Below are 24498 nucleotides of genomic sequence, written 5' to 3' on the forward strand. Positions count from 1 at the left end.
CCAGAATGTGGATCAGACAGACACCCAGCACTCGTTAGCTTATTACTCTCTTATTAGGAACATTTTTGCCTTGCATGGATTGGCAGAGTCCTGCTAGCCACCCTCTTCACATGGCCCAGGCTCTGTCAGAGCTGATCAAAAGACATTTCTTCACATCTCCAGACGCCAGGGAAAAAAGAAGAAGAAAAGAGGGAGAGAAGAAAAGAGCCAGAAGGGGGCATACTGCTCTCTCTTTACTCTGGTCTTTTGGTGAATGAGGACATTTCACAATACCCTCTCCTTTTTCTTTTTTTATTTCTTCCACTGCAAAAAAAAAAAAAGGAAAAAAGAAACTTCCCATCGCATTTGGCCAAATTGTTCTTGCCATATCAAAAACAATTATCCTCAGGTGAAGAATGTGCCTGCAGAATTACAACCATTCCAGGGGGAGAAAGAGGTCTTCACAAATCTGACTGGCTTCCAGGCAGCCAAGACCCCCTCGAAGTGGTAATGAAAAGTGTAACTTTAGCCTCCCAGCTGTACGTCTCAATCCATAATCCTTCCCCAAAAACCTCACCGTAGAGCCGCCTACCACTCCCATGGCGTTCCCAGCCTGTGCCGGGCTGGGCCTACACTGATTTATGTGGCAGTCCCGTGTCATACTCTCAACCTGAAAAGGATTTGCTCTCCTATATTTACCAGGGTGGTCAGGGCAGCTCTCTGGAAACACAGAAAGCCCAGTCTCCGGGCCTCACTCCCGCACAGTCGTTTTACCCCTCTGTGCCAATAACATGGAGATTTTGGAGCTCCAGTGTTTCCAAAGTGGGGTGTTTAAGCAGTGCAGAGGTGAGTGTTTGTGTATTTAGTACGTACTATTTACAAATGTATCATAGCACTAAGATTTGGTAATTTGGCCTGTGAAGTGACAATGGGCCAACGCTGAAACGCACAGACCAATTACACTTAACCATGATTTTTTTTGTTGCTGTTGTAAAAATGCATTTATTGATCTTTGTGCAATTGCATGGCTGCTGCTCCTGTGTCATAATGGTGCAGTGTAATTTTCCATTGCAATGATATACAGTATGCTCACTACTACTTCAGGCTCAGAAAAGTGTTAGAGGAAAGTGTTTTACAGTAATCTCCCAGTAGCCCACTGCTACTTTGAAAAACTAGATTAAAAATGTATTAATTTCAAGTAAAATATTCTGTCAAAGTTAAAAAGGAAGATAGTAATTGGTAGAATAATAACTAATTGATGACGTGAGTGTAAATGACAGACTTTCAAAGAGTTAAACACATAAAGAAAGAGCGGTCGTAAAGTAGGTCTGTCCATCACAGTTTTTACTCCTTGGTGCAGCGGACTTGGGTAAAGTACAGATTGTGCTACTTACCCCGAAGATGACGCAGGTTCCTAAAAGAGGTGAGAGCATGAACACATGTTGTTAGATGAGCTGTTGTGGATAGCGGTGGTCCACTCTGCCACTGTGCATCCACTCCAGTCAAGTAAACAAGCCAAGGTGACCTCTGGACAGCTGGGTGTATACATCCTGTGGTTGGTTGTCTACATGGTGTGGCAGTGAAATCAGCGGGTGGTTGACGCAGTCTCTAAGAATGGGATCAGCTCACCTTATTTTATGCGTGTGTGTGTGTTTGATTGGTAATTTATTTCAACATGTGAACAATATACAAGTACATTTAGAAAAGAAATGAGAGAAAAAAAAATATACTATACAAATTACATACAAAAAAACATTCTGATTAATTTACATGTTGAAAGGGAGTGGGAAGAAGTATACACTTATTTAATCCCACCCCTGTCCCATAAATTATCAGTGAATATTTATGGGACAGGGGTGGGTGTGGGTGTGCGCGCACACTAGTATTTGATGTGCCTGCACATGAATGTCTTGTATGCATGTACATTTGACAGCCATGTGGTTAATAATGAACAGTGAACAGAAAATGAAAGCATTATTTCTTGGAACATGCTCAGCGCATGTATGATATAATTCGCATTTTCTGCTCGCCATCTTGGTTGATGGCTCAAAGTAAGAGAACCTGTTCTGTAAAAAAATTTCAAGAAGCTGGTGTTACCATCTCCTTAGCAGAAATTGCCAGAAATTTCTCGTGACCTTCAATACACATTTAGACCAATGCAAAATCAGACAAAATGGCCGCTGCTGCTAAGCTAACTGGGGAGGAAGAAGATGGAGCTGATGCTTATGCTTCTACATGAAATCAGCGACTAGATGGTTGACTTCTGCAAATAGCGACATTACGAGGACTCTGGAGTGTAAAATGCTACATTTGTCAAGTTTGTTTTATAAGCTAGATATCGCTGTAATACCTTTTATTTCAAATATACAGTATTATTGCATTACACAAGCGAATCACTTTGCCAAAGGTTTCGTTACACCACAGCTTCACACTGACTCAACACACGTGCAGTTTAGTTTGCTTGGCGTTGGATTACTTACAATTAATAAGACGTCGACAAAAATTTAGTAAACAAAATAACTATTCTTTTTTAACAAACTTGAATATTGGATTGAGTGAGCGCATAAACAGTTGAAAGCCTTCATTGTATGACAGAATGAAAGCCTTCAGTTTTTTCCCCCCTTTTTTTCTCCCTATGCATTTATAACTTTGAGGAATCATGGGAGAGATAGTTTTCTTGAAATCTAAAGGATAAGACTGCTAAGTTTTTCCTCAACTATAGTTTCACACTGATCACGGCTTTTCAAGTTTAGAATGTGGAGGAGAAAAATTGGGTTTTACAGTTTTTGCCATCGTTTTCAATGTTTCTTAGACAGACAAACAGATAAAAGAAAGAAAGAACAAAGTCTTTGAAACTATAATGAAAAATTAAACTGGGAATTTTATCTGTTAAAATCATGGTAATCTATCAAATTAATCAGGCGTTATCTAAATTAACTGATTTTACAATGCCATTACACTAACCTAAATAAAAGAACTGCTATGAAAAGCAAATAGTTATTGTCTGTACTTTAACTACAATTGACCTACTGGTTTAAATACAATGTAGTAAGATTGGTAAAGAACTGATGATTTGTGGGAGTATGTCACTGTCTGCAAAAATACAAGGAACACCACTGACAGTTTAATGTCCTCTTTACAGACAATCATAAAAAAACAGATGGCGTCTTTCCTTTTACAAACTGGGAGAAGTTTCACATTTCAGTCCAGCAGAAACATCTGATTTGAGTTGCACTTTTTGATCAAAAACTCTAGTTCTTGTTTATCATTGCATATTATTTGATTGAGATGAGAGCCTCCCATTCAAGACAATGTCCCTTGAAGAAATAAAAAGACTTGAAATAAGAGAATCTTGCCAATTAGACACGGAGAGTTAATGAATTTCATTGTCTTTTGATGCTGCACAATAAGTTTTGCAGATGTAAAAAAAACAATGGAAAAGAATTACAAAGAATCTTATAAACAGATGGCTTTTTCAACAAGCAGCTAAACTAACAAAATGTATGCATAATTACTTTCTGATTGTTCTCTGTCTGACATTAGCAGGAAAACTTTTTTATTAATTCTTGCGAACTTTGATATCTCCATCTGCTGAAATTACAATGAAACTCATAGAGTTTGTTAAAGCTTTTTCTTTTTACAGAGAGTATTCGGATGTGTATGAAAGGACAAAACAAAGCTCTTATATATGTAATGAAAAAAGTTATTTTTGTTTTAATTACCTTTTCAAAAATGTGCATTGCCTCCTTATGCTTTATGTCGATTTTACACATTTATTTTTTTTAAATCAGAACAAAACACCGAAAATACGTTTTTTCAATTAACCTTAAAATAGTTCTTGATGGGTTTTTGTTCTTAATGTCTCTGTGAATACATTTTTGCGCATTATTATTTTGATTTATTTCATTTTTTTCATTAAACATTTTTTTTTATTTTTAAAAAGGCATGCTCTCCACCCTTAACTTTAAATCGCAACAGTAATTTCAAATAAAATTTATTTGTCCTAATTTAATTTCACTCAGCGAAAATCCGCGACTGAATATTAACATTGAACAACATTTTACCAATGCTGTATAATGTGCAAATTTCTTCTTTTTATTGATATTACTTTAGTGTTTTTCAGCACTAGTGAAATGCCAGGAATTTGAAAATTTCACGGGGACAGAAAAATTCAAATCACTGTTCCTTTAGCAAAAGGAACATTTCCGTCAACAGAAAACACAGTCTTGGAATTAGATTAATCAACAGTTAGAGTGTACCGCTAATAGGTTTTCTAAAAAGGGCATCTTTATTTGTATTTCTTTATTATCTTGTGATATGAGTATGCTGTGTATCGTGTGAAACAAAAATGATAATCACAATAATAACGACAATGTGACCAAAAATAAAGTAAACACCCCATCATTATCTCTGAACAGAATGCATTCAGGTAGGTGGCCTGCTCATGCCACATCAGCCTCATTTTCATTTCTTCAGGTTAAATTGATTCGCCTGAAGGTTGTGGTCAAATATTTCTTTAAATGCATCATGTACTTTAAATTAGCCCTACCATAATTCAGGTGTACAAAAGAGACATGTCAGAGTCAAACCACTGATGAGAAATAAATAGCTAAAGAGAGTTGTGGGTGTTCTTCAAAGAAGCTTCAATTTAACACAATCAAATTAAAGCACTCATATTTTAGGCCCACAAGTGCTATTCCTGCTCTCTGGACTTTGGGCTTTTTCTTTTCCAAAGATATAATTTAGGAAATCTGATATATTGTGGCGTTCTTGTTTTGTTAAGGCAAATACATAATTAACTGTTAATAAATCATTTAAGACTAATAATCAGAAATATAATCAACATTTTTAATTGGAGATCAGGGAATTGGGAGTTGGGCCTTGAGTTTTCTGCACCTTCTAAGGCTCTATAACAAATGGATTATTATGGTCTTAAAAGTTTCATGACTACATGATAAATCTGAAGAGTCGTCTGAGCACTGCCAGACATCACTTTTGATTCAAGGATGTTATTTTGTATTTGCAAAAATGACATACATGAGATGTGTCCTGTGCAGATGTTACTGCCAGAGCTGATGCCCGTTTTAAGGACTCTGATGTGCAAGTTTGAACTGAGGAGATTTACTAACATATAGCTAGTATTTAAAAACAGCAATAGCCACGTCTAGTCAAAAGTGAATGGAAAAATTGCAAAATAACACTTCCAAACAAACTGATATTAGTCATATTAGTAGTATGTATATTCTGAGATCTTAAATAACAGGCATGTCTTTTAATTAAAAATTAAAATTCATCTAGTGTTATGAAACCAGCCGTTTAACTGCCAACGTCCTGCCACTTGTTTATGGTGACATCTCATTGCTTGGTCAATGGGTTCTGCCAGTGTGCATCTTTATTAGTTTCTATGCACTGCTGGCGTGCACTCCCTAGTAGCAGCAGGGACAGCCCTTATCCCTCCTCTGTGCTCCACCTCATAGTAAGCCTTGGATTTGAGGGACAGGCAGCTCAGGACAGAACAAGCGGGCCAAAGCAGCACGTAAACAAAGCTCTAAAGCATGAGGCCACACTCCTGTGTGTCTTTCAGAGACAACAAATAAACCACACTCACTTCTTGAAAAAGACATCACAGTTTATGCTTCATCTGCCACACAGCCAGGATTCACTTTAAAAGAAAGTTAAAAAAGTTAAAACAGAAAGTTACCTGTGGAGCGTCTGAAGTCAATCTTTGAACAAACAGCACAAAAAAGAATCCATCAGCCCAAATCCGCACGTGTTGGCTTAAAGTCTTCATAATAACATGGATACCGACTCCCTTCAATAAAGTCACTACAAGTTTACAACATTTTGTTAAATTATGAAAGACCAAAATAATATCAAATTCACACATGGCGAAACAGGCGATGTTACTACCTTTAAATCTGTAGAGTGAATTCTTCATTCCAAAAGGAGAAGTTTTCTCCCGGGGAGCACCAGGAGGTGCTGTAAAGCAGTTAGTCTTTGATATCATAACACCACCAAAAACAAACATGGCTGATGAGGGAGTCAGGGCCGACAGTAATGTATACTGGTTCAGAGAGTCAGTGCAACATTAACGTTTGTGGAGCACTCTGGGCCCGGAGCATCAATATTAAGACCCCTCTTCATGCCCTTCTACCTGGGGCTCAGAGAGGCAAGAGGAGATGCACCCTGCTATGACCTCTGCTTAAATATTCAAAGTCATGTCGAAAAATGTAGTGCTGTGTTGACTAGGAAGTATTCAGCAATGCTTAGCACCCCGCCATGCAACGTGTCACAATCAATGTAAAGTTGCATCTTTTTCTTTAAACTACTGGACACTGGTGTTATTGAATTTATGTCACAACTTTTCCAAATGCTTTTTTTCCAATGAAATATAGGCCACTTGATTACATTTATCTGTTGAACGAATTTAGAACATTTTCGTAAAATGTCTCAAGCAGAGGTTTACAAGCAGTTTCAGTCGTTCTTAGTTCGTGTTTCTGCCCATTTTACCACTGGGAATGCTAGCTATGAAGAAAAAACCATGGGTTTAGTTGGGGGAAAAGTGGATTGATTGTGTCAGTAAAACAGTAAAAGGTTATTCATAAAGTCCCAGATTAGGCCCAGCATAAAGTGACAAACTAAAAGACGAAGTGAGGCGACCCGATCCTCCTTCATCCTCATCTGAAGTGCTAAACCTCACCCTGACTTTGTAACACTGAGGCTTGTGAGTCACAACTGTGAAGATATAATGTTATTTAAACCCAATCTGTCACCAAATGGAGCGAAAAAAATGCTTGCCAAGTGCACAAGTCTAACATTACCACTTATGAGACACACACTCCCACACACACAACACTCATACACCTCCCTATCTTCATGTCATTATACAAGCAAAATCGGCAATTAATAGAAAAAAGTGAATTCGTGGAGTTATCATTAACACAATCGCTATCGAAGGTCAGGTTAGGCATTAAGTAAGTGACAGAAGTATCAACACTATTATGTGACTTAATATGACACAATTATGTGAAATAATTAGCCCCTGTAACTGTTGGGTTATTTTAGATGGTAATGAGGAAACATTTGAAAATATTTTGTTGATGTGCTAACTTACAGTAATGAATCACTTTTTAGCGAGGGATATTATGGCATCCCCCTAGGGTCTTAGTTGTTGCCTCAGTGCATGACCCACTTTGCCTTTTTCTAATTTTGACAGCTCAATTCATGGATACCCAGCCCTTCACGAGTCTGCCACCTTCTGCAGCAATATTGAAGTTGGTGACAGACAAGAAACACTGGCATGGTGGTGCCCTGATGGTGCCCAAGTGGTGCTCTGAAAATGCTTGTTGCCACATGCCCATAATGGGTGGACGTCTGCTAGCTTTAATCCATAAAAAGTTAGTTTTATCAACAGTTCTTGACTTTCATATGGGCATTACTTATTTTTCAAGTGAAAGTACTAATAGTAATAGCAGAAAAAGTAGGAATACATGTGTACATTTTGCTTGCTTGCATTGCTATACCTACTATCCTATCAGCTCATTATTACTAGTAACACTTAAACAGCATTTAATGTTATACAGAGCTAAATTTAACTTAATCCTTCTGGGTGAGACGTGTAAAATACTTACACTGTAAGCAGCCACGTGCCACAAAATGTTTCCATTTGAAATGCATGGCTGAAGTATAGTAATATGGCATGGAAATACGCAAGTTGAGTTACTGACGTAATTACTGTAATGATATTGCAACTTATATTTCATAACATGTTTGTCTGCGATCATGATGTCTATTTCATGTCGGTGAAAGTAAGCATTACAACCGGGTATTCCAGTCGATATCGTCTTAGATCTGTCAATTTAATATAAGCATTTATGTATTTCAGGGCAATGCCACACATTTCTTCATTATAAAACTTCAGATTGTTGTAAGTCTTTCATAGTTTTGAGGCAGTGTGATGCAACGAAGACTAATATAAGATACGTGAAGCGTGTATTAGTCATTTTCAAAAATATATAGCTTCCGGTGTTTATTCTAAAAAATGTGACAGAGTTCGCTGTTTATGATGCTTTTTTTTTTTAAGAAATTTGAGAAATTTGTCCCTGAAATGTTAGCGTGAGAACAGAGTTCTTGGTCTCTTTTTTGGTGTCAAGTAGTTTGACTTTGTCTTGATGAAGGCCAAAGGGTTCTGATGAATTAGTCTGTGCAGGTTTGTTTAACTCAGCAGGTCTGCAGTATAATAGAATGGACTAACGTAAGTAGACTTAAGATATATCATTGAAGCATTTGAATCTGAACTGCTGAGTGAAGCGGTATTTTCAGCCTCTGGCCACATTAAGAACCAAATCAACATGGCTCCTGGGCTTGAAAGAATAATAATAATCTAAATGAAGAAATTATATATTTCCAAAATGAAACTGGAAAAGAATGCACGGTGTGCACGTGGCAAACGGCTGTTCTGTAAAGACATCTGCTGATTACACAGTTTGGGGAGGCCTGGTAGAGAGGAGACTGGCAGAGAAAAGTGTAAAGAGATTGAGACCACACGACAACTGCTTAAAAGCACACAGCACTCAGGCCCTCACAGCCAGTAACTCCGAGCATGAAGCCATAAAGATGTGAGGGGGAAAGTTGCCTTCCCTCTATTTTACACAACAAGAGAACCCTGGCTTCCTAGGGTGGCAGAATAATATTAGGCCGCCAAAATTGAGTCAAGGGCTTTCTCATTTTGTTTAGGTCTGCTACTTGGCAGGCACAGAAAATACCCGGCACAGGCTAGACTGAGTTTTTTCACTGCTGTTGTGGAGTATTAGTAAAAATAAATAAATAAATAAAATGTCAAAAAATCTCTATTTTACAGTCCTCTCTTGAACTTGCTCTCTGCATGCATCACATGTGCCATGTTCACCTTCCCAAGATGGTGGCAAATTGGTGTCTGTCGGCGCTGACAGTTACATGCCTGTAGACAGGTCCACCAACATGCATCCCTGCATGAGCACATGTCAGCGCTCTATGTGGCAGGTGGAGACATAGACCTGCTTCAGGTGGCCCATGTGCTGCAGCATGGCTCCCCAGAGAGAAGTGCCATGGTGACGTACTGCAGATGTCTTCCTACATGTGGCAGCAAGACCGGCTTGAGAGCTATATCACAGCATTCACAGCCTTTCACCCAACAGGGCCAAATCACTCCACACAAGTGACGTCTACATCCTTCTGTTATGCTCCTTTTAGAGTCAATATTGAATCACCAGGAGCTATAACCTGTGTGATTTGTTCATCAGACCTGTCATGCAGTAACGTATTGTCAGGGTGACTTTGATGTAAGCAAACAGGAAAACATTTGGTTCAGAAATTGATGAAAATCTAAATGCATTTCTTATTTATGCATAAACATTCAGATCGGAATTAATTAAGTTGCGCACTAAGTAATAGGCAAATATTTCCACAGTTATATTAAGCATGTTATCAGTGTAACTGCATCTGAGAAAAAGTTTCATGAGAGATTTGTTTGGATCGATTTCTCTGGTTAGTTACACACAGGCTCTAAAACTGACGTACAGATTCAGAGAGAAAAGAACAGACGGACCGGAGAGAGAGTCAACTATGTGTTCTTTTATCTTTTTCCTTTTATCAAATGTCTATAAATATTGGCTGGAACAACCTTTCCTCAGTGGGCTTCAGGTACTATTGTTCAGCGCGAGTGCTCATTATGACTGAGCTCAGTGTTATTTTGAAAGACAGAAATCTGAAACGGCTTCTCAATTTGCTACAGGGCAAATGTATTTTCTTTTAAATCTGGACATAACTAAATGTACACAGCGATGTTGACTTTAAGTCGATGTTTATGCAGTATTTATGCATAATTTAGCACAATCCATTGTAAAAGGACTTGTTTACAATAGGTTTGGATTTCATCACCACATCTGAGGTGTCTGGTTCTACCTCTTTTTAGCCATATGTGACTGTCTGATCATATGTAGTCAGTGTGTCTTATGTGTGTTTTTCCTAATCCTCCTCTGCCTCTGTGACCTCTCACCCAAGCCTCTCCTTTTCTTTGTTGTTCAGGTCAGAGTCCATGTACTCGCGCCAACACAGCCACATGGCCACGTTTTGGTATGCAGATACACAGACACAGGTAAGTCTGGTCCAGGTGCACCCCACAGTGATCCTGACCCACTCTGGTTCACCCCGCAGCTCTCAGGTCAAGCCTTGGGCCCAGCAGGTTCCCAGCACAGGTCACAGAAGGCCTCAACATCCCAGAGATGAGACTCCACACTTGCATGAAGAGGAGTGTTTGATGTGTCCCTTAGCTGGGATGTGTTACCATGTTACTATGCCTTTAATTAGCTCCAGCAGCTGCTACTTCCTGGTTGACAGGCCCTGGCAAACTCCACTGTCTCTGTAATCTCTTACAGGTGACTGTCAGTTACGTGTCAGATGTTGTATAGTTGCTGGGATGTGTGTTCTCCTTTAAGTCTAATTAACCGTGAAGTGACAGTAGACAAGAGTAGTAAAAAAGAAAAAGAAGTGCTCGCGCTGCTGTAATGACCACAGCATGTTTCCAAATATGTTATGCAAATACGTCTCCAAGTGCCAATTCCTGCCCATTATTTTTTACAAGTTTCGTGTCTGGTTTCCGAGGATGCAATCATGACAAAGAGATAGCGAAGTTCTCCTGGTGACAGTAAAAGTGCCACTCTGCATTCTTTATGTGGATTTCCAGCTTGCACAAGACATCTTAACCACTGGAAATTGCCCTCTGAGGACTGACAGCTAAAAATTTATCTCAGATTAGATGATTGCACCTTGTTCCCTGCTCTTCTTTGTCACTCCCAAGTTGGGGGATCTTTCCTTAAAACTCCACTAGAGATGAAAAAAGGAGACTTCATAGCTGGCTATGGCATACTAATACCCTGGACTCATTAAATTAATGGGGGCCAGATTCCTCTTACTGAATGTGCACTGATGCCCTTTGAGTTTGCCGGGGCTAGAGGGTGTGCAGCACTTTGAAAGCCCTGACCGGCATATTGAACATGCTTTAATAGAACCCTTTTGAGAGTCCTGGTAGGATGCTCAGTAACTCTTTGCCTTTAAGTTCCCGCACCTCTCTGTGTGATCTCGTCAGATAGCCACTCTATCCTCGGATTCAGGCCTGGAGAGGGGGAGGGGACCTTGCACATTAAATGAGACCAGAGGTGTCCATATCTCAGCAGAAGCCATTCTTTCCTGGAGATGTGAATCTTTGAGACATGGTGCTGAGAAAGCTTTGATGTAGAACGGTGCTCAGTGTAAGACTCTGAAACAGGAGACTTACAGGCCGGTATTCAGTGGGATTCCCCTTCAGGGAGGAGAATCTGGGCTCTCGTTGGACATTCGTGGAGCGTTGATTTAATTAGTCTATTCTGCTATCCATCCAAGCACTTGAGGCACAGGAATGAAATTCCGTCCGGCAAATGGCCATTACGAATGTCACTGTCCATTTAATGTGAAGACACCACTATCAATCGCTCCATAATCTAGGCAAGCCAAAGGAGTTTAAATAAAGATAAGAACAGCAAAGAAAAGTATATTGTTTTAAATACAATACTGTGTCACAGTGAATGCCTTAAAATAATGGGAGAAATAGAATATTAATACATGAATTTTGCATATTTGCCTGACAGCAAAAAGATGAATTGATAAGACAAGAAAGCTGTTGAACTCTAATTTGCATGATAAAAAAGTCCCTTTAGAGTACCCTCGTGACTGTTGGAACCACAAGTACCAGATGTTAAGATAGAGCAAATCTACCTCAGTGAAATGAAGATATTAGGCTGGAGAATCATTTATGATTTAATTATTTCAATATTGGTGTTCTAGTAAGGCCCAAACCATGTAGCTTTTTGCTGAGCTCTAAGGATATTTTGATAAAATGATAATCTTCCTCTCTTTTCTGCTCTGTCATCTTGGCTGCACACTATTGAACAGAAACATCACTGACAATGATGTGATTACACAGTCCAGTGTGAGGTAGCGAGACTCATCCAGATGGGCTGGGGGAAAAAAAACTCTTTTAAACCCAGCTGAATAAGGCAAGCATCTATAGAAGCACACTGACAGAGAAGATGCAATGCATGAGCCAGACAATGAGCCTCTAGCTGTTGCACATAGCGAATAAACAGAAATCCAGTTGAACTAAAAATGGCTGACTCAGACACACAGTAGAGATAGCATCACATCTCCTGCTATAATCTCTCCCTCTCCCTTTTGCATACGACAAAACAGCACCATATACTTCTTACAGGAAACCATGTTGGGCAATCATTGATTTTCATAGCTAGCTTTGACAGTAATGATTTCATAAAGCCTTTGATTTTAGCTCAATCACAATGGCTGCAACATTGCTGGATACCTCACCTCATTAGCGATTCCATAAGCAGAGAGTGATGCTCTGTTGTAGCTGCTGATACTTACATGCCTCCCACTCTAAAGTGTGGCGGTAATTTATTCTCTCCCCAGTGCTCATCATCCTGATGCAACTCACACAGTGACAAGAATCCATCTCGTAGTACCTGGCAACAAACCGGAGGGGGGGGGACAAAGGAGGGGGATCACATATTTTGTGATCACAATCAGAGGCGTGGGGACAGTTACTAGGAAGGTTTAAAACGTCCCAGTGTCATAAAACTCCCACTAGAACACCTTGTGAAGAGTAAAACTGGTCTGATTTATCATAGACATGATCACTCGTTCAACAGGTCTGACTGAGTTTAAATATTTTCAAGAGCAAAGGTAAAGAACAGTTCCCAGATTTGAGCACATATAAGCCATCTTCTGATGCCAGAAGTTTTTCTCAGAGTCTGGCTTAAGCACTTCAAAGTTATGTAGGCTACTATATAGAGAGCACGATTCATTTGGCAGCTTGTATTGTCCAGCTTCAAAAACCTAAAGCTAGCCAAAGACACACTGTGGGCCGTTTTCAGCTTCAGAGAAGAGAAAGAATTTAGCTTGAGCTTAGGGCACCCTTCCCCATCCAGAGATGGGCTTTTTTTCATCTTATCGTAGTCTTAGAGCATTGGTGTGGTGACTATGTGCTTCACAGGTGGGAGTCTGCCTCTGTCAAATGAGGTAGTTCACTAAGGATGGGATTTGCCGCTGTTATTTTTCTATTAGGGAAGAATTATGCTAAGCCTTTAGAGGCCATCTTTGTGTTGCTATGGCAGCCCATATTTCCTACCGGGTTGCGACCTTGAATGACTACAGTGCAAAGCCAAGTAGCCCCAAAACCCTTTGAGGATTAGAACCAGTGTCTCATAGTTATGCAAAACGCCTGTGATATGATTGAACCTTGAATGGATGAATGACAAAGTTTATTGAGATTGCCTCTCTTTTCTTCTGATTGTCATTTGATCATCCCAATCACTTAGCATGCCTTTAAATGCAGCCTTTCAAACGGCAATTGTTTGGGATAAGTTTTCATGCCCACCAACCTTACATTGTTAACTACTAAACCAGTAAAAACAAGATCATTTGTGCTTGTACAAATGTAACGCTAGGGCTGGAACTATTGACTAACATTCATCTTATGTGATAAAATGAATGGAAATTCTCACATAATTTCCTCTTGGATTAATAAAGTATTGGTACATTTATTATAAACACAATGGTCTAAAAGGGGTAATGTCCATTTTGAAACTGATTTTTTTCTTCCTGTCTTGTGCTGATAGATTTTTTAATCATCACCACATACTACTGCTGGAGTTCTAGTGCTGGATTGCAATTTACAGCTGACTTGGATGTTTCTTTCTGCGGCTGGCTATATCTAAGCTTACTAACATTTATTACAAAGTTGAGGTAGAAATATAGTTTGTGCTTATGGATCAAATTAAATGCACAGCCAAATCAATGATTTATTTATTTTTTCCAATTTAGAATTTGTTGCAAACTGTTTTCAAACCAGCCATCAAAGCCTCAAGTCTATTCGGAGGCATGTATAGACAGCTACTCAAAGCTGACACAAAGATGAGGCTTTGAAAGTATGAGATTGACACTATTGTGGTCACAAAGCACAACAGGAGACTACTTTGAAGAGGAAAATGCTTTGAGTATTGGATTTCACTTCAGAAATAGTGGCCAAAGACAAGCTCAGCTACCAGACGTGTTGAATTGGTGTACATTAAACAACAAAACCACGTACACTATATGCCACTTCCGTGTGTCCAAAAAGAAATACGGAAAGGTTAAAACTCTGGTGTTAAAGTTTTGAAACTGCAGATAAATATTATGCACTAGGCTTTTTTTCTGTCTTCTGTATCTTGGGATGGTGAAGGCTTAAGATGCATAAAAACTTGACAATATATCCAAGCAATCCTTACTTTTTTACTTCACAAAATAAAGTGCAGCTATCATAGCCACGTCTTGTTGGCAGTTTGGGAATTGATCAGTCTCAATTCCAAGCTGTATCTTTCTCAACTGGCAGGTCTCCTGAAGTTGACACACTGTCTGACAGTGTCTTGTCAATGAATGAGCTTGACTGAAATCCCCAGCCATGTTTTCTCACTGTCAAAGTGGTATCTATCATCTTATTTTTGACAAATTCGTCACACACATCTCTCAATCTAATTGGTCTTTGAGGTTCCTGTAAGACAAAGACTGCTAATCTTAGTGTGAGCGTTTGAACGGCGCTTGCCATTGAATACTTCTCAAGTCTTTGAGCTTGTGTTCAGCGAAGTTTGAAAAACATGACAGTCACATTTTAGGTGCTCTGATGTCACACAGTCTTTCTGGCTTAAAAGTTCACTCAATATGAGGTTTGGTCTACTTTGATGTGGGGTCTCTAGTGATGCGATTTTAGCATGCTATCTGCCTCTGCTGTTCTCTGTCACCCACTCCTGCAAAGACTGACGTGGGAGCTGCCAGAGCTGAGATTCAGCCTTTTATTCCTGGTGACTACAAATTAAAGATATGGGGAAGGTAAATTCAGGCAGCACCATGACAAGCAGAAGGTACAAACTTCTGCCAGTATTTACTCCTGCGAGAGACACTATACCTAAAAACTTGAAATATAGTCTGGCTCAGTCGTAGATGTTTTTTTCCCCGTTTTGTTTATAAGACGACAAAAATGTTATTTTTAATGTCTAGTGATCGTGAAGAGCTTCTCCTGCTTCAAATGGCAAGAAAAGCAAAGCTATCAAGCCCTGTTTTTGTAATGCATCTCCAGATTAATTTACATAAACAAGCTCACCTGCTTATAAACACCCTGGAAAACACGCAGGGAAGTTTATTTATGACTTATTAATTTAAGTTTAAAATACCCCTCTCCCAAACAACTTACAATTCATTTCCTGCACATTATGCAACGTTCCCCCGTCTGAACCTGAGACTGTGAAGTAGCAGCTCTGCGAGGGGGGGTAGAAACGCTGAAACGACGATAAAGATCTAGTAATCTTGTTTTATGCTTATGGCGTCGAGAGAAGATCCTCCGCCCCCCTGCGACGCGACGCTCACCTGAAGAAGCTACCGGAGCACCACATGACTCCTCTGCTGCTCACATCACCGTGTCCTGAGAATGGGGATTTAGTGAGGATTAAAGCAGAATATTTCAATTTACCTGGCTGTGCCAAAGTAATTACCTACCCCTTCTGGAAAAAATGCAGTTATGGAAACAGTGAAACACACCTACAGACGGGAACGACGTGAATGGCTCTAAGTCGAATAAAGAGGAAATCTGGGACGTTAATGAAAGTAATTAAAAAACCCGTGTCGGTTGCCAAATCTCTTCATTATATAATAAATAGTTAATAGTGTAAAATAAAACAACGTGCCATTCGGTGTTAGTCCTGTTCGTTAGGTAGCATATTGTGTTAACCCTTTATGTTCTGGAACATTATTATAACATCATTTTTCAGTCTGGACTGGGAGCATAGTCTGTCGAAGACTCCTTAAAACGGAAACGCTATTTTATTATTATTATTATTATTATTATTATTATTATTATTATTATTATTATTATTATTATTATTATTAATATTATTTTGTTTAAAACATTTTTTAACATTATGAGGTTAAATAGATATAGAGGCGAGATATCATTTGGAAATTTCACTGAGTATAAAAGGAAATATTCATATTGGATAGAAAATTATAATTGTGGGAAACCTGGTGTAGTTTCAGTGTATGCGTGTAAGAAAATCGCAAAGGAAAATATAGATGTTAAACTTTAATATTTGTTATATCCTGTAAAAGACATTTTTAAACTTAAAGGCCGAATTTGAAATCATAATTTTAATATTACAATACATTAAACTGAGGTTGTTGCTGTAAGCTAAAGTTGAATTATTTGTACGTTTACCGTCCTGCTACAAAATAGACGGAATGTGATGTTTTTTGTAATTTATTCTTTTTTGACTCATAACATGTTGACTTAAGTTTGTTGCGCTCAAATGTAATTAGTGGAGTCCCTAGGTGCAAGCTTCTTCAGATTAAAGCTTTTATTCATCTGTGTGATGTGTTTAGGTGCTGTATGGAGAACTGCGCCAGCTCATTTGCTTTAGTTAAAAAATGAAAGAAAGAAAGAAAAAAGGCCTGAATACAATTAGGTGTTGTCTGTTTTTATGATTTATTTCACTGACCAGTTATGACCAAATATACAAACAAAAGGCCTTCATGTTCAAATATAAATACATTTAGCTCTTTGATATGATAACTTTACACATTTTGTTGAGTAATATTTTCCTTCACTGCAAAATAAATGCTTAAATAAAGTGGAATGGTTCCTATGAAAGTATGAAAGGAATGCAGACAGACTAAAAAATAAGATGAAAGATGGGGACGGAGTCATATTTATGCTCTCCGCTTAGCGTCACATTCTCTGATTTGGATTTGACGCAGATTCTGTCGGTGATCTTTCATATTGCCTTTCATCACATGAGAGAGACGAAAACATCTGTAGGATACCTTGTTCGGTCTGTTCTACAGAGAAGACGAGACAGAGGGCCCCTGTGTGAGTATATCCCATGTAAACAGGGCCCTGTGCATTGTGTGAATTAGGTGGATTAGCCCCTGCTTTTGTTGGACATGGTGTGTACACACGGACACTGATTCAGCTCTCCAAAAGCCATTTTGGCCCTCACAACTTTAAGGAAGCCTTACATTCTTAGGAGATGGTCTAAATGGGGGATTCCTTTTGAAGCAACACGGCATTCATTATTGTGTTGGTTCAGGTTTTGTTTGGCAAAATGCAAAAACATTGAATTCAGTCGGAGCCTCCATTATAGTTTAGCCTGCAAAGACGAATGGAAAACATCCTGTTGGTGTCTTAAACTCGTCAAACGAAGCCCCGAATTCGAGTAATAACCCAGTGAACACAGGCAGAGATAAATACCTTTAATTAGACCTATCGAATCTATAATTATTAGTTTTGATTGACTGATATTATTGGTGACATGAAATTGGAGCATGTGGAACACCCACCCATACAGTCTCATCGACCACCCGCCGCGCGTGCACGTGATTTTGAGGTGTAAATAAACATTTGCACGTATTTCTTCATATTTCCAGTTTTTGAACAATTAAGACAAACAATTTAAGGACTGGTTTATTAACGCCGCCCAATTTATACATCCCCCAGAACCAATTTGTCTTCATATCAGCTGTCCTACCACGATTTCTTCCAAATATTTTCAAAATCGTTGCGAGCGGGTTTCGTCCCTCACGTCTGTCAGGTGCGATCCAACAGATGTGACTTAGATGATATTTTAGAGTCCGTGCTTTTATTTTTTCGTAATCTTTGCCGTTTGAATAGAAACATAGTTTGTTTTTTTCCGATCTGTTCTGCTCCCATAAACTTTTGCTTAGTCCACCTCGTTTCATGTGTCCTCACTAAAAATATGAAATGCAACAGATGTCGGAGACAAAAGAGGGAAATTTAATGGGATACCGATAAAAGTCAAACTGGCCGATATGCAACGCCATGGCCTCTTTACGATTCATGATTTTAGTGGCCAAAGAAAAACTAATTGGAAAACAGTTTTAATGCGGATTTTGTAATAAGAGTACATCAGAAGGCCCGTATAGGCCCCCTCTCTGCGTGACGTTTTCATCAGTATTCATCCACCTGTAGCTTCAAGGCTTCTGTTGATTTTGAAATTAATAATGATTGTTTTCGCAAACTACTCTACTCCCATCATTTGAGTTTGTTGTTTTTTTGTGCTGGTATTTGGTGAAAGTCATTAAAGCCGTGCTGTTGGAGAATAGATTAAAAACTTTAAAACGAGGACAAAAAAAGTGCTTTCAGAGTACTAATTTTGACACTCAGCTTCTTAAATATTTAATTTTATGCATTACTGTGCTTTTTAGTTTGGCTGAGGACCGATAAAACCGACGAAAAAAAAGTTAATGTAAATGAAATCTAAACTTAACCAAAGCTATGTTTGTTGTATTTTAATTTATAGAAAATCGTCTCTTTTCTTTTTTTCTTTTTCTTTTCTTTCTTTCTTTTTTTTTTTTACAGCAGAGGGTATTACGGAGTAAGCTACTGATATTCGACCCACAGTCTATTTGTCATAAAAAAAAAAAAAAACATTTTCCATTATTGGCGCTTGCAGTGGTTTTGATTTTTCATCACTCAAATGTAGCTGTTTGAAAAAAGTACGTTTTCTATTGCAATTTAGAAGCCCGCGCTGACTGACTTTGATTGTGCTTAATATGAAATGATTTTGCGTCTTTGTGCTTGCTTGTGAGTAAGCGGATTAGACTTGGAAAGATGAGTTTCAACATGTGGTGATAACCTCTTCAAAGAGGAGAACAGTACAGCGGGTCATCGCAGTTTCTTATATTTCATTTACTTCATTCATGTGTTTTTTAAAGGGCCCAAAAAATATCAAGCGCCAGCTTACAAGATTTGAACTGAGTTAAGGGCTAATAGTCTTCAGGATACACATATACAAACCACATCTGAGGTCTGACTGCGCCATTAGTGTATCAGAAGGAATAAAGTTTTATGATTGAGGTTAGCCTGTTTATATGTAGGAACAAGATCCATTACTTTTAAAATCACGTTTTCTGGATATCAATATCTATGCCTGGATATTTATTAGTTAAACGTAGGCCTTCAGTCATACAGTTGTCGCATGTATCATGGAAACCAATTTAATCTATGAGCAAAGGGTTATTTAATAATTCTACCTTGTTTTTCCATGAGGTACAAAGTTTTATTTGGTCTGTGTTTTTAGAAAATGTAGAATGTGTCTGGTCCTCTAAGTTATAGATACTCTTGTCCAACAATCAGGGGAAATCACAGTAATTCAGCAACTACTTCAAAGTAAAATGCCTCTGGAGTCACTAAGCAAAGAAAGAATTAATTTGCATCACATTTTCTAATTAAAAACGAAACTTTTTTTCTGTGTGCAAATATATAGATATTAGGGTCCAGCTTACTGTGCCTAAAATGGCAAGAAAAATAATGGAGAATTTCGCATGTTAGACTCACCTCTGCTTCCAATGTAAAAGAGTCCTTAAAGAAGTGCGGTGCGAATAATAACTGAGGCATTATAGGACTTAACTATTAAGAAATTCCATATGTTTAACTGTAATATATCACATAGATTGCAGTCAAACCTTGACACTTTTTAGATGACAAGTATGAGCACAATTTTATATCAGGTCTCCTGATAAAGATGAGTGTTCCAGACTGAGAAGTGAGTGTTTGAGAAAGAGTTATCAAACTAAATGAGGGAACTAAAGCCATTCTGTGTTTCACATCTTAATGGATTTAAAGACAGACCCATTTAATTCACTGGCGTGCTGAACACTTGTATTCACGTGTCTAATTTTACACAATACAGTATGTCTGTGGAGCTAATTGTGCCTAATTGTGTGTGTTCTGGAATGTATGGGCTCATCATAGTTGTCTTGTTGTCTGTGCCTCCATGTGCCTGTGTGCCAGTGTCAGTGTGTGCCCATATGTGAGTGTATGCATGCTCCACTACTCTGTATCTGTGTGTGTGCACCCATGTGTGCTGTATGCAGCCTATTAGTGGAGTTTAACCCCTGTGTTCAGGGAGTCACATCCCCTCAACACACAGGCTCCATTCTTATTCTGAGCTTGCAGCACGTTAACATTTTACTCTCTTCCCTCCCCACCCACCCCGTTCACTTTTGTCCTAAGAGGGCAATTAAGGAAACAAACGTTTTCCCCAAGATAAGCTGGCTGCCAGCTTTGCATACTAATGTATTGCCAAGTGGTTACAAATAGTGAGTGCTCTAATTACCGGCACTATTTTCAATCAGAAATTGCTCAATTTCCCAGGATGAGGTCTCTATGGCTAGGAAAAAAGCCCAACCTGACAGGAGAAAGAGACAATCATCTCTATGTGGAGTGCGGCTGATTTTGTCTGGCTATGTGTGTGTCCATGTGCCCACGTGTGTGCATGCATGTTTGTGCGAACAAGTTCATCTTCCTCTGTGTGGATAGACCCCGGCATGACCCACTCTTTTGCTGTTGCCCTTGACAAGTCAAGAAATGGATCCTGTCAGCCTCTACAGCATTTAGCACCACAATTATCCCCTTTCACAGCCTGGCGGCATTAATGTAAACCACACCAGGCAGTAGTTGCCACTCAGTGATCAGCACGATGTGGTGCACCATCTCTGGGTGAGCAATTTGATGCAATTGTGTTGCTCTGTGATCATCAGTGCAAATCAGGCCCTGCTCATTTATTAAGCAATTTCTGCTGGAGAAAATGAGATGGAAGGCTGTTTTAATTTGGCAGGAGATAGTAATATCTGTAAAAGCAAAAATAATGGAGAATGTGGTTGACACCAAACCCAAAAAAAAAATGTCACTGAGTAGGGTGCATCCGCTCATCGGGGAGGGGGCTATTCTGAGAGGAATGGGCATCCTCATGTGGCCACCAGAAGTAGGGGGTAATGCAGACCAAAGTGACAAGGACTCAATCCCTGGATGTGAGAATGAGTCACTCCATAGGATGCGGATGCAGGACCCATCCGTTGGCCTTAGCTGACCTTTAGCTCTAACGTTGGCTAATGGAGGGCTGGCCCTCGATCAATGCACTGAGAGACTGGGCTCCCTATCCTTGCCCTTTCACCGGGCCAGGAAGGGAGGGATGCTGCCAGAAGCCACGCCGTGCAGTCATCGACCCCGCCACTTTTCCATCCTGTGGGTGACAGCTGCAGTGCCAATGAGCCTGGGGACGCCATGCTGCCCTGCCACGTAGGAAGGACAGCCAGAAACTCTGTCTCTGTGGTGATGGTGATCTGTTTGTGAAGATGACATCCACGTAAACAACCCCAGCAAACACGTTGGTGTCAGATTCTCATATGATGCATTAGTGTTGAAAACCTACATGAAAGATAAAACTTATTTGAATCTGCCTGAAGTTGTGAGTTTTATCTTAAAACTTATTCAGAAGCTGTTCAAATTGTTATTATTGTTATTATTTGACTGCTATTATACAAATTACAACTATACATATGATAAGATGCAAATCAGTCGTAGTTGTTAGATCTGCAGTGTAGCGTCTGTACACACAAAGAGGTAAAGTCACCTTTACTTTACTTTTATTGCATTTGTTTATAAAACGGTACAGTCGCATTTGAAATTTAGGTGTTGTTGGTAAACCTTTTATGCCGCACTATGTTTTTGTGCTTGGTGATGTACTTTGTAATCCAGATGGCGCACCACTGCATACCTTTTTATCAGAACACACTCTTCTGCAAAGAGACAACATTTGCATAAAAACACCAAAAAAAACAAAAATGAAAATGAAAATATTTAGTGTGCATTTTAATTGCAGAGACTTCCAAACATGACGATGTTCAAAATAGTAGCAGATGAAACATTCTCTCCATATGGAGAGAGAAAAGAAAACATCCAAGAGGTTTAACACAGATTGTTCTTTTTATTATCATTAACAGTAATGTGATTTTGAAGCCCTCTGTGACCTCCTCACAGCAGCACCTCATTTCAGAAGTCATTCATTAGAACAAACAGAAGGCAGGCAGAAAGACAGCGAGGAAGAGACATGGGGAGCGAGCATAGTGTAAAATAAATTAGACTGTTCTTGTTAGATGAACCACTTTGAGATGGTGAAAGAAAGCATGCTTCAGAAATTCAAAGGCAATCCAATAGTACTGTATTTGGAGATGAAGATGTCATGTGGAGCCCGTGATCCAGTTGTTAGTTTGTGCTATGTGTAATCAGTCAAACTACTGTCCATTTTGGACTGTAAGGCCCAAGGGAAGCCTTAAAATAAGGGCCTGAGGAGCATGTTCGGACTGAGATTGGGTAACACAGCTGTTCTTCAAGACCATTGGTTGATGCTGACTGCGGTGAAACTAATCAAAAAGCTTCTTAAGTCTCCTCTGATATAAATGGATGGTACAGTCTTTCCCTTATGATTTGCACCAGTGTTTACAGAATAAGGTTTTTATACTGCAGTGACAGCAAGGCCGCATCTCTTCATTATGCACTTGGCCTCTCTTCTTATCTGCACCCCTGGAGCTGCTTATCTTACCAGGTCTGTAAAGGTCCACATGACCTACCGCAAATATGCAAATATGTGAATCTATACGTACGTGAGAATAAAATAGTAGAAATGTGATACAGAGTGGCCAGAGGCTCGGCTGCACGAGGGGGGCAACAGTGGGTGGGGGAGGAGGGTGAAGCGAGCTGTGTGGATACTTGGAGTGGTGTGACAGACTCCCCAGCCTCCTGGTAGGATTTGTTGGAATGTGAGAGAGGAGGATTTTAGCACCAGGCGAGCCACGCCAGAGTGCTGCAGACTTCATGCCATCTGTCTCAGCCTCCATCTTCTCTTTGCCAAACTCATCAGACCTTTATTTCCTCTCCCTCTTTCTCCTTCTCATCCCTGTTCACAAGAGTAGCGGACATACTGAGATCTGCTAATGTATTGGAGGGAAAAAATGGTCCAGCATTATAAAAAGATTCAAAATCTCAATTGATTAATATGTATTCTTGGAGCTTATTGTCCAGCAGCCCTGACGAAGATAAAAATGTGTGTTTTATAGTCCTGCCATTTTTTACTTGACCAACAGGGAAAGAGAGAGAGTTATTCATACCATAGATGATATGGTGCTCAGTTAATAATAAAATGTGTTTCAAGTGACCGCCAAAAAGTTTACTTATTTAATGCTCCTTTATAAACAAGCTCTTGCCTTTGAAAAAACTGTTGGAACAATGTACACATATTGTGTTATAATATGATTAAAAGGTATGCTATAAATATTCATTCTTTGTGTGGAAGTAATTATTTTCTCTATGACTAAACTCGGGACTTTTTAATGATGCACTTTACACAATCAAACTGTGGATTACAGATTTGAAGTTCCTTACACACCTTCAAGTTCATAAAAATGTAGCAGATCCTTCACTATATACTACCAAATTACTTCAATGTATAGACATATATATTGTTGGGCTTCGATTAAATCAAAAGCAGACTTATATTTCAAATGATGGTGTCTCTGTGATGTTTGGGTGGGACTGATCTCTCACCCTGTCTCCGCATGTGGGCGGCTAGGGAGGAGGCTGAAGGAGATCACAGGGAGGAGCTGTACCAGCTCGATGTCCTTAACCTGTTCTGAGAAGGGCAACAGAGGGTGGAGGGACTGGAAAGGAAATGCACCCTTCGACCGAAATGGAACACCAGGTGGCAGGAAGGGGGCAGGAGGCCTTTGAAGCTGACCCTTGGTCTCTGCGCTGGGATGGCCTCAACACTCGATTCAGCCAGAGATGGCAGGGAGGGGAGCCAGGTGCCCCCAGAGGGCCTTTAGACCACACAGATCTATTATGGTCGAGGCGGAGAGATTAGGCTGGGGCTCAGCCCCATTGCTCCCAGTCATATCACTGTGAAGACAGCCAGAGTCAAGCAACTGCATCCTAACAAGCAGAAACATACTGAGTAACGTCTCGTATCATCATCAAAACTGTGTGTTTTAGGAAGATTTTCCACTGTGAAATTCTGTCAAATCAGTATGTAAAACGCTGCACAATTGGCACGTGTGCACACCTGATAAATGGAATAAATGTAGATCAGCAGAAAGCTTTTGGAAATGACAGAGTAAATGTTGAAAGCAATAAAGACAGAAACGAGTTATTTCAGCATGTTAATACATATTTATTTATTTTTCACTGAATATAAACAGAGATGAATGAGCTGGGGAAAAAAATGTACTCTAGAAGGTGTAGGGAAGAAAGGATCAATCAAAATCAGAAAATAAAATACACAAGATTCAATCATACTACATAACAGGAAGATTGGAGCATGATCAAAGAGGTATACAAACACAACAATATCACAAAAGAAGAAAATTAAATTTGTGTTTGTGTTTGTGTTTGTGTGCAGGAGTACACATGTTATTGTGACAAACTGCTAAGTGATCCAGTAAACTGCAGGCATTATATTGAATTTGCCAGAAGGAAAATATCAGCAAATACTCAACAGCAGTTGTGTGATTTGGGATACTTTTGCCATTAAAACACAGATGTAAAACATCCAG

The 24498-nt window shown here is 39.3% G+C and overlaps 1 long non-coding RNA gene across 1 annotated transcript; it reads left to right on the top strand.

Moving 5' to 3' along the window:
• The first annotated feature begins 742 nt into the window (after window positions 1–742).
• LOC308408918 lies at window positions 743–23943 on the top strand. The gene is made up of 3 exons (XR_013973869.1): window positions 743–825; window positions 10045–10114; window positions 23520–23943. It is a non-coding gene; the product is annotated as an uncharacterized lncRNA (long non-coding RNA).
• Window positions 23944–24498: the final 555 nt, after the last annotated feature.

Source organism: Rhamphochromis sp. 'chilingali', assembly GCF_963969265.1.
Source record: "Rhamphochromis sp. 'chilingali' genome assembly, chromosome: 13".
Lineage (NCBI taxonomy): Eukaryota > Metazoa > Chordata > Actinopteri > Cichliformes > Cichlidae > Rhamphochromis > Rhamphochromis sp. 'chilingali'.